Genomic DNA, 11739 nt, shown 5'->3' on the forward strand with positions numbered 1-11739 from the left:
TGGTGATCATCAGCACATTGTTTTCTCATAAACACAACAAGTAAAAACTGATTAATTTCTCCAAAACTGCTTGATGGGTACCACTTAAAACATTACTTAAAACTAGTATGAAATACTGCTATGAGATGTTTTTGATTGCAGTATTATGGAGTTGAAAATTCAGTTGAAGTTGCTTATTGTTGCACGTTAAGATTGTATTAGCTCTACAATAACATATAAAAGCATGTACCGCAAAGTCAAATGGATAAAATCAATATTATTCTGTCCTACTGGTATAGAATTAAAATCCCATAATGCAATGCCTACACTGCAGGACAGCAACATGCAAAAGTCAAATATGGCCTGCAACAAGGTTACTGACCACACAGATCTACACCAGTGGAATAAATCCTCTGGATGAGGAGTGAATGAAATCTGCTGAGAAGTGATTCTACTTTGGTTTCACACAGGAAAAATAATCTCATCCACTGTGAGGTCACATCACGATGGTCATGTTTATACCACCATACTGATATTGGCCTGATCGCTGTGCCAACAATCTGCCAGCTGTATTAGAACAAATCCATTTAGGGTGAATTACTGTTTAACATCACGCCCTGCTAACCCTGCTAAGCCCTCCGGCTCGCAGCTAAAACCTGAGGCCGCAAAGATACTGATGGATTATCACAGATTAAAAAGGACTCTCACAAAAAAAGATTACGGAACACACATCGCATGTGTTCGTTTCAGTCAACGCTTGTGCCTTCTGTCTCATGAAAAAACAAATTCTTGCAGGTGATGTAGACACTAGCTGCTGATTGGCTTTTTTCACAGTGAGAGGGAAGAGCTGTTGGAAACTAACAGGACAGACAGATAGATAGGACAGATGAAAGGAAGCAAGGGCGAATGAATAGCAAACATGACAAAAAGACGGGATATCTAGGATGGTTCAGAAAAAGGAAGGGTAGGCAGACAGACAGCTCTCACCTCCTTTGAGTCAGAGGAACTGTGACTGACCTCCTGTGGGACACATGATCTTGGGATAGTAGGAATATTATTCTCACTAAATGACAGAGATTCCCTGACTCAGCCTCTGACTATTTCCATCATCTTAGGTGCCCTATTCTGTTCTTTTAGCAGCAAAGCAGCAGCAAATACAAAACCAAAGAAACCAAAATAATGGAGTTTTATTTTATTTAGGAGCAAGTCTGTGCTAAATGTTTAAATTAACAGTTGTAAAATTAAAGCTGGTTCATGTTCATTCTTTAAAAAAATCTACTTGTTTTTCAGCAGCACCTCCAGGCCACAGGATGAGACACTTCTACAAAACAAAGCAGCAGTGGGGATATCCGTCACATGTGTTCCCTTTTCCTCTGCTGCAGCTGATGCATTTCCTTTTGTTCTGTGAAAATCCTCCAGCCACTGAACAAGTATATTAGTTTAATTTAACTAATGCCTCACTGCTTTATGTCCAAGAAAGAGTGTCTTACACATAGATGTCAATTTGACTTCTAAAGGTGAACTGACAACACAACTTTTGCAAGCCATGTTGGAAAATGAAAGTATACTCTATTCAGTATCATTTATTGATACGCATTCAGTCTGGTGTGGTCTATCAAGTTGTGTAAGCAATGCTAAAGCTCCACTTCTTACTATTTTTATATAAACAAATGATATAACCACCCAACTCTGCAGCTCTCCTCAGTACTACAGAGCATTTCAGCATCTTTTAGCTCATTGTTTTGGTTTTTTGCCCCACGAGAACTGCACTCTCATCAACCTTGTTTCCAGCAGCAGCAGGATGCAGATAACCTCTGATAAACCTACTGTACGCTACCGGCCCAGCACCAAAAAAGAGACCACACTTAACAACTAGCTAGCTAAAGAGACAGATATTTTCACCAGAGGTTGGTGGAGGCCAAAAACAGAGTGAAAAGGAAGGCAAATGTTGGTCCTGAGTTTTTCAGGTGGACAGAAACATGGCTCCAAATGAATGCAAATGTTGCTCTGTGTCTTAGTCACATGTCTAAGTCATGTAAATAATGAAACTATGATAATAAAATAGTGAAGTTAGCATCACACATTTGCAACTGATGGCTGTGAATGGAGATCAAAACCACATCAGGGGGCAGCACTGTGGATTTTTCCTTTCTGACCTCCAGATAGAGGCAACACAATACAGGAACGCACCAGTCAGACAGAAGGGAAGGGACCTGAACAAACACAGCGCAACAGCTGTGTCAACCAAACAGGCAGAGTGGCACAAACACACACATACACACACACACACAGCCTCATAAGCTCTCTTACATCCAGTTTAACAGGATACACATCCTCATGGCAGAGCAGGGCTGAAAACGAAGGCAGATCGAAAGGCAAAGCAGGATTTTGTTTTAAACCTTTAACATAATCTAAAGGCGTCTAATAAATTTGCTCCTTCAATTTGACCACACACTTTGACCTCAGTCAGAGAATTTAAACCATATGACAACAACATTCAGCCCCAGTAAGGAACAGTGAGACATGTTACTGTACATGATATTGCTGGTTAGGTCAATGTACATTCCTCCCAGCCTTGACTCTACACATTCTGCAGCAGTGAAGAGCTGGCAGTTTCTCCCTTTGACTCGTGGTTCTCCCCCTTCAGGGACTTTCACCTATGAGTACATGACCCATTTTTTTCTCTTCTCTGGATCTCCACTTCACCGTAGCATCACTCCCGAGAGAATCTAACGCTGCCGATCTTAAAGAGACAGGCGGACATTTCAGCAGAGCTCGCACTAAAATACAAGGACAGCCTTCACCATGGCTCAGCTGAGAGAATTTTTAGATTTTGTTTGACAGAAAAACACTTCAGGCTTCACTTGGAGGGTCTCAAATCCAAAGTAGCTGCTCGAAAAACAAAAAAGGGCACCAGGAAACTGGTCTAATATAGTCCATCAATAAAATTATGGCAATAAGTGATTATAATGGAAAATAACAAAATGGAGGCAAAGACCATGGGTGGTATTTTACCATGGAGACCATTATTTTCTTTACTGAAACTCCCTGGAGATCTTATTGTGTTTAACATAGATCTGCAGAGATTAGTCACATGGTTGATTAGTTGTTTGACTGAAAACTACATTTATTTGTTTGTGTTTTATGTCAAGACATCACTGAGCTCTGTCAACTTGCTGTGGACATCTGTCACTATGTTTGACAAATTCAATCAACTGATGAACAAATACAATAATCCTCAGTTGCATCCCCTGTTTAAATGGTGGCTCCTCACTTGGTCAGTTTGACTCAAAGTGAAGTTAATTTCACCATCAAACATCACAAGCAGTTATTAAGGTTTCCTGCAGTTGAGTAAGCCCTGAGCAATCAATTAAAATGAAATAGATTCAGAAATGTAATCTAGGCATAAATGACTATATAAGATTAAATGATCCCGAAACCTCGAGCCAGAGTCTGCTATTCACAGCCTGGTCAGACCAGCCTGCAGTTACATAACAACCCTAACCAGCCGCAACCAGCACAAGTGGGTTGCAAGAAAAGCAGAGGAGGATCATGACACTCTGGACTCCCACATATACCCAGTCAGAGGTCAGAGGTCATGTAGACTGAGGCGAGGTGAACAGTCGTGATAAACCTTTCCCATGACCTGCAGCAATACGTGATGGGAGATGATGTACAGGAGCAGAGATGAAGCTCGTTCATGAGACCTGAGTGCAGAGACCCTGAGAAATCCTCCTGCCACACATTCTGTATATTAGACTGATCTCTGGTGACTGTGTTGACGGTATGTGGACTCTTTCTCATGGAGCCTGCACAGACGTACCTCAACACAGCCTGGAAACTAAGCAAACAGGGTGTGGGCCTAGCAGTGCTGTAGTAAGTCAGCATCAATCAACATTAGCATGACAACACAGCAAGAATCAACGTATGAATATGTTTCTAATGTCTCAAGATGTCAGATCATCTCCTGACAGTGACACAAATATTTGTGTATAGGCATAAAGATCTGTTAACACACACACAGGACACTAGATGTTTCGGCCAAACTGCTTGAAACACACATGGAGTTGTCAGCCACCTTTGTTCACTTGACATCAAGAACTCACCATTATCTGTGACCACAAGTCACTATGGCAGCAACAGGACACAACTGCATATTTCACACACAAAACACCACTGAAGAAATGGCAAATTAAAAGCGCTGCACAGATTGACTCTCTTTCTATGTTTTCTTATCATAATTAGGTGTACATGGTGGTGTAATATGGTGTTGTAAAACTCCAACTCAACTCCCCCAGTTAGAAGAATTTTTGTAGATATCACTAAATCTAAACTTGTTTTCCTACTGGGGAAATCAGAAGTACATGAAGTGCAACATTAAATCTTAAGTATTATCATCCTGAATCCCTGCAATAATTGTGCTACTGATCTAACGGTATATCTAAAGTATTTATATGACAAAATCTGTCCCTTTCTTTTCTCCCTCTGGAAAATGTCTGAATATTTTCATTGAATCATCATGCACTCATGAATGTTTTCATTAATCTATTCAATCAAATGTAATTGGCGCATCTAGCTAACCCCTTCCATCAAATTACTTCACTCTGCATGTGGGGCGTGGTATCTAGTGGAGCAATAGTGTTTGTTTAGATATCAGATGATAATAACTGTTTATATCTCCACAAGAATGTGAATGTAGTCGAGTTTACTCACTTCTACCCTGTTCTCTGAGACTCTGGATCTAACAACACAGGTGAGGAAGGTGTGTGGGCGGGGGCCGACAGTCCTCAACAGCTCCAAATCACTGTGATTCTAGCAGGGACCACTACACACTCACTACAGCACACACATTATGAGCAATCAAATAAAACCCCTGAACAATTTCATCAAGTCCCTCTTGTAATTACACCCCAAATATTCCACTTTAATCTCAAATAACTCACATTTCAGAAACTAAAGATGTCATTTCAGTGTGTTTTTAAAGACTAAATTCTTATCAAAAGGGTCAGTGGTTAATCATTTTACTGAACTGATTAATCAGCTAATTAATGCAATGAATTAATCCTGTTTTTAAGCACTCTCCGGCACTAACAGAACAGGAAGCTGGGAAACAACTCACAGAAACCCATGGTGCTGAAAATGGCAGACAGTGTATAACAGACTGTAGGAAAGCAAGTGCTGCATTGTGGTAGCACAGGCTGCAGAGACCTGGCTGGAGCTCTGTCTGATGGTCTCTGTGCTCTCTGGGACGCAGCTGTACAGATTAATGGGCAGCATAAAAGCCAAAAATCAATATCAATTATATTTTGCTTCTTACAGTTATCATCACAACTTGACACATCACCATCAGGTCATGCTATCCTCTCAGTTTCTCCTTCTCTTTAATCCGTGTTTCCTCTTTTTGTTTATGTCGCTTGAGGACGGGAGCATCTTGGCCGACGCTGCTTGGCTCTCGTACAGTACCGATGCTCTATAAGTAGATATTTCTGTAACACTGTGTTAAATTTGTCTCCACTGTATGTGTGTGTATGTATGTAAGAGGAGGCTGGAGAGAACAGTCACGTGCTGCTGAGAGGAGTGGGAGGAAGAGGACGTCTGCCAGCTCTGACACAGCACTCCTCCTCAGTGAAAGAGAAGGGAAATTCATTAAGATTATGAGCCACTGTAGCCCTGCATTAGAGAGCTCTATTTCAGCCAGTTCTTCATGCTCTATAACCACTGCGACATGACATTTCGGCATGGATTTATTTGAGTGTGTGTGTGTGTGTGTGGTGTGTGTGTGTGTGTGTGTGCAGTGTGCATGTGTTTTTGTGGTGTGCATGTGTGTGTTTTACGTAGGCCCAGGGGCTGCAGGCACTGCGTCAGACACTGAACCCAGACGAGTGTGTGATGCTCTGGTTCAGTGATGCTTCCAAGGTCAGCAATGCTTTGTATGTGTGTGTATGCATCTGTGTGTGTGTGTGTGTGTGTGTGTGTGTGTGTGTGTACTTGCAACTAAGTGCATGCACGTGTCCTTCTCTGTTTCACCTTCCTCCTTCCCTCTACTCACATATCCCTACACAGAGAGGGAGTAAATATACACCAGCATGCTTCCAGAAACTATAATAGAGCAACATTTTGGGAAACCTGCTTATTTGCTGCGATGCGCAAGATGAAAAGACTGATGTCAATCCCATATCCACATGTTAAGTACAGAGCTGGACTCAGGACGTGATTAGCTTAGCACAAAGACCGGAAACAGCTGGACAAAGCATCTATACAAGGTTTAGCAGCACCTCTAAATGTTGCTAATTAATGCTCTTGTATTTCTTGTATCTCATTTGTTTAATCTGAACATAAAGAGGATGCAAAAACAGTTTGTGCTTTTTCAAAATGTTACATGCTGGAGCTATCTAGTTTATCAGTCCACTCATTACTTCTGTGCAGTGTCTCCAGCTACAGAGCATCTCTGGTTTTGATTTTGTTCTCTGTACAGGAACGATAAAACCAAATCTGGGAACCTCACTGTGACAAAGATGTTGCTTAGCTGCTTCACCCCTGCTTCCAGTCTTTATGCTAAGCTAGGCTAGTTATGTCCTGACTCAGCACTGTACACAACGCACAGACATGAGGGTGCTAAACTTGTTCTTGATCAGAAAGCGAAAAGACAAAAGTTGTTGTTTTTACTTAATACACAGCACATGATACTAACAGTATATACTATGGAACTCTGTTAGCATCTACCTTGCTCTTTTTTCCAGTTCAGTTCTGCATTCACATGAGAACAGCAACGTAAGTCACTCTTATTGCTGCATGTGTGATATGCTTTGCAAATTTCTGGTTTACGACTGGCTGATGTCAGCACTCTTAAAATGCCACGGAGACAGAGGAACAAAATTAAATTTAAGTTCAATAAACAGCTCCTGACGACTGTCCTGTGGACCAGTGAGTGTAAGACAGTGATGAGATATTAATGTCACAATCGAGTCCAGTTGTTGTTGCATGTTAAATCCTACTCTCTCTCTCTCTGTCTTCATTTTCTGTCAGCTCTCTACTGTGTGCTATCAAATTAAGGCAAAATTGCTCAAAAACAACACTTAAACAAACTGACAGCTAATGTACACAGTGTAGCTGTCAACGCCAGAATGAAAACCTACCACTTAACCACATGCCATTTAAACCACAACAAGGTCACACTGATGCTGAACAGGGTGATTAGAATGAATGATAATAAATTAGGATTCATATTAATGTTTTTTTCCTTCAGGCTTACTGTAGTTTCATCCCTGTGTACAGATTAATGCACAGCAGGGAGGTACAAGTAGTACTATGGTGAAGCAAACAATCACATTCCTTGTACCTATTACACAACTACAGGATGGCGATTAATATGGATGCTGGATGCTGGGTGTCGATTAAACAGCACTGCATGTGCAGCATGAACCTCTTGACCCTGAATGGGAAAAAACAGCTATAGACAATAAATGAATCAAAGTAGAGTCAGACAACTGGATGATACAGTTTATACTGCGGAAGATATTGATTTGTCTATGGTCGGGGAAATCCCACAATACTTGATTTACAGGAGTATTGCAGAAATGTCATCAAGTATTTTGATTTGTATGTTCTCTGTGTGAGTTGATTAGCCAGAAACCATCTAGTTATTTTATCCATTAACAATTTTTCAATGCAGAAAATATACTGAAAATTACAGATGCTATGAAATATGAAAATTTTTATCCATGTAACCCATCTCTAAATGAGTGAATGAATGATTGAAAGTTGGCACTTGATTCCTTGTCCTGGACCTGAATGCATCCTACTGTAGTAAGTGTTTGCCTCTAGACTGTCAACCATAAAATATTGTTTTTTTTTTAATCACAGGACTGACTCCCTCAGCTTCATCAGTCTGAGCAGCAGCATCATTTAGAGATAAATATCTTCCAGCTCAGGTTGTTGCTGACTGATGAGAGCCTCGTCATTCAGCCTTATTTTCCTTTCTGTTGCTCTGTGGGACTGATGCTCATATACAGTCATGAAAGGGGAGGGTGAGGCTCTGCTCGCTGCCCATCCCCCCTCCTCCTCCTCCTTCATCCTGGCTGCTACATCCACTGCTGCAGAGAGGGCCCATGACGGTGTCGCCCTCCCTCTCTTCCCCCACCACCACCACCACCACCTTCACTTCCACCAATCCCATCCCAGCTTCACCTCAACCAAACAGAGCGCAGGTGTTGCCTTGCTGCGTCCCTGCCGTTACCTACTGGGAAACATTCACTGAGTGTTTACATTGTTCTGGAAAAGACGATGCACTCAACAATGAGAGCCTGCATGTGCCCGCCTTTAGTTTTACAAACTGGGTTATGTAATGGCCAGTTACAGGACCTAAATAATGCAGAAGATGAAAGGATGTTTGGCATGTGAAGCTGTATTGTGTAATGCTGTGGGTGCAAAGATGATATCATTTCTGTCAAATTTCATCCTTGTGGCCTCAGAAACATTTCCATATTACAGAAATCTCATCATAAGCACAACTACCACTAAAAATGCTGGTCTGTGCTCTTACGAATTCAAATTCTCGCCTCAAACACAGTACAGAACAAGGCCAGACAATGTCTCCTAATCATCCATTAAGGGATCTGCTATAAAGTCCACAGCAGGACCGGTCAATAATTCAACATTATCAGTGGAGTTGTATCATGAAAATATCTAAAAACTGACTAAATAAGCGGATAAAGTTTTTAGTTCAAACATTTCAGGGGTACAGTGGAACACACATATAATTATTGTGTGATATTATATTGTTTGTTCAGACATATCCTCCAGAGGAGTAACTGTTGCAGCCTTATATACAACTAATTGAGAATATTTCACTACATTTATGACATAATCTTACATTAGACTTTTGTTTTTTGGGGTTTGTAATCACTGAACTTCTGCTCTGTGTCTGATTCCCTGGCAAAGCTCAAACCTTTTCACCCTCTATAATATAAAAGCAGAAAAAGTGTGTATGACAAAGGAAGGTGGATGTAGTATCAGCGTGGGGGTGGGGGCCTAAAAAATTTGCAGCAGTACCCATGACAAATTAGGATACACCAGCGAGCCTGATAGGGTTTGTGAAACGTAAAGATTCAGCTCTCCTACAGACAGGCGAGGAGACATTACTACAGAGAGAGCGTGTGGATTTGAGTTAGTGAAATGTGAGCCCGAATCAATAAGATGAACAACAGATATCAAGTGAAGCAAATCCTGCACCACGGGCAGGGCACGTTACCAAAAATAAGGAAAACGTGCAGCTGGGGAAATTACAGATTAGAAACGTGCCTTCACATTAAGTGGTCTCCAAACTGTACATGCCTGTCTGACATTAACGCGACCACCAACACTTGTACCCAGTTGACCCTCCTGAGGAGAATCGAGCTGCGCCTCCATGTTCAGGCCTGCATCAGCACCACACACAGACACAGCCGGAGCAGCAGCCCAAATACACGATCCTGAAAATGACTAATCAGACACAGGAGGGTCCGGTCTACAGCGCCCTAACAATGCAGGATTACACAGACTGGTTTTGATCGCTGGCGCACCGCCAGAAAAGGGTACAGTGTTGATGATGGAAGGCCATTTACTGGTCGTTTGTGGACGGTAGCTCGTGTTCAGATAATGCGGAATTTCTCGGGCAGCGGCCTTTTTAAGGCAACTTTCTCGTTTTGGATACAAGCCGCCATTAACGTGACACACAGCTGACAGCAGCTTGCTTCAGCAGCGAAGCGCTCCGGTAGAGGAAGGGTGTTTTACGCAACCGAGTCATGCTCCATCAGGGGGGTGAGGCACTGCTGAAATCAGGGAATCCCACGGACGGAGAGTGTTAATCTCCAATCACTTCATAATCAATAGCATTGCATTATATTATTGGCTAAAATTAGCTCGCCGGGGCGTGTGAAGCAAGTGTCTACAGCATCGTGTAGCACAATACTCAGGAAAAAACAGAGTTTACGATGCAGCTCCAATGCAGCGCAGATTATTCCTGAAATAAACGCTGATTGGGGCTAAAAGGGCGTATGTGGGCTGCGTTTGCCTCCAGGCTTCCTGCATCTTTCTGGAGAATGATGTCTATATGTTTTATCAGCAGGCTAATCGCTGCTCGTTAAAGCCATTTTCACGTCTCTGCCGCTTGAAATACAATTGCGCATCCGCGCCGCAGGAGCCCAGTGAGACAAACCAGCCTCTGCAGGCTACGTACAGCTCCCTCACTACACGGCTGTGGTTTACAATGGGATACAATGAAGCACCAACAGCACCGCCTTCATCATCATCATCACCCAGATGCACTATCAGCCATCCGCATCCTGCAGAAACACACACACACAGCCATTTGCGCGCACAGCGCAGCGCCGCAGCAGAGCCGCAGCAGAGCATCTCACCTAATTTAACGAAATAATAAAATAATAATCTTACTTTCGCCGACCACCGCCTTTAATCCGATAGGTGCCATGATGCTGCCGAGTGCTGGACCAAATGATCACCCTCTGCTTCCTCCCTCTCTCTCTCTTTCTCTCTCTCCTCTCTGCGTTCACCTCACATCGCTGCGGAGGAGCCTCCAGTTGGAAACGTCACTGCGTATCCTTCCGCATCATCCGCTCATTGGTTTTGCTGGACGTTTGGCTGCAACTGCGTTTTATTAGCTTAAAATCCTTACTGCAGCCGCCTCTGATACTGACGAAACTTCATTTACAGCCTTGATCTTAAATTAACCTGTCCTTATGTTATTCTGATATAAAAAGCCAACTTTATAGAAACGCTTTAAAGAAACATTTTCTGTCTCTGCTCATACGTTTAGTTTTTCTTGTGTTTGGTAAATACTGAAGTTATTTTAATGGGAGGATACAGAGCTTATTGTTTTTATGCTTATTTTGCCTGAAACGTCCGAAACCATGATAAAAAAAAAAAAAAAAACACACAGAAAAGCAGCACATCCTCATGTTTGACAAGCTGAAATCAGCGAACAGCCGCTTTGACATTTCTGCTTTATGACTTAAAGGATCGATCAATTAAATTGTCAATTTTCTTTTCATCAGCTAATGAAGTAACGGACTGTTTCAGCAGAGATTGTTCCTGTTCTTAATATGTCGCTGAGGTAACAAGTAATCAGTAAACTCCTTTCTCTCTGATTATAATTTATAAGAATATTATATGAATATTTTTGAAGGCTTTGACACTAAATTTGAAAGTAGACGCTTTAAAGGATTTTCAGGGACCTGCGAACATTCTGCACATTATCGATTAAAGATTGAACTATTTCACAGCTGTCTTCTCTGTGAGTATTAGTCTTTTTTATATAGATATTAAAAAAAAGACCTTCAGTGACATAGACCCGTTTCAATATGAAACAGTCCACACGGGGGCAGCATGGGTCTTCATGTAGGAAAACACCAACACTGGAGATCATGGAAATTCTCCTCACAGGGCAGGACCTCTGAAAGAAATCAGCTTATTTCGACCTCTCTGAGTTGTAATAAAATTAAAATGTAATTAAATCCACAACAGATAATTACTTCAAAATAAGCCACATCACGAAGAAGGGATATTTCAGCACATGGGTGCTGGTATTTTGGTGTCACCTTCTTAAGTTTTATATTTAACGCCAAATAAACTAATAATGACATGAACAGTAAATATTGAAAATGGTGTTAATCTATTAAGCTCCTGGTTCTGGCCACACCCTTGGCAGGGCCGACTGAACACGTTGGACCAGTGATGACTCCCAGAGGGTGTGTCCTGCCGCTG

General features: G+C 41.9%; 1 protein-coding gene across 1 annotated transcript in view; it reads right to left on the bottom strand.

Annotated features, from left to right (window-relative positions):
- The window catches only part of stxbp1a (syntaxin binding protein 1a), a 47232-nt gene that overhangs the window by 16464 nt on the left and 19029 nt on the right, over window positions 1–11739 (bottom strand).

Source organism: Lates calcarifer, linkage group LG9 (assembly GCF_001640805.2).
Source record: "Lates calcarifer isolate ASB-BC8 linkage group LG9, TLL_Latcal_v3, whole genome shotgun sequence".
In the NCBI taxonomy this organism is placed as follows: Eukaryota; Metazoa; Chordata; class Actinopteri; family Centropomidae; genus Lates; species Lates calcarifer.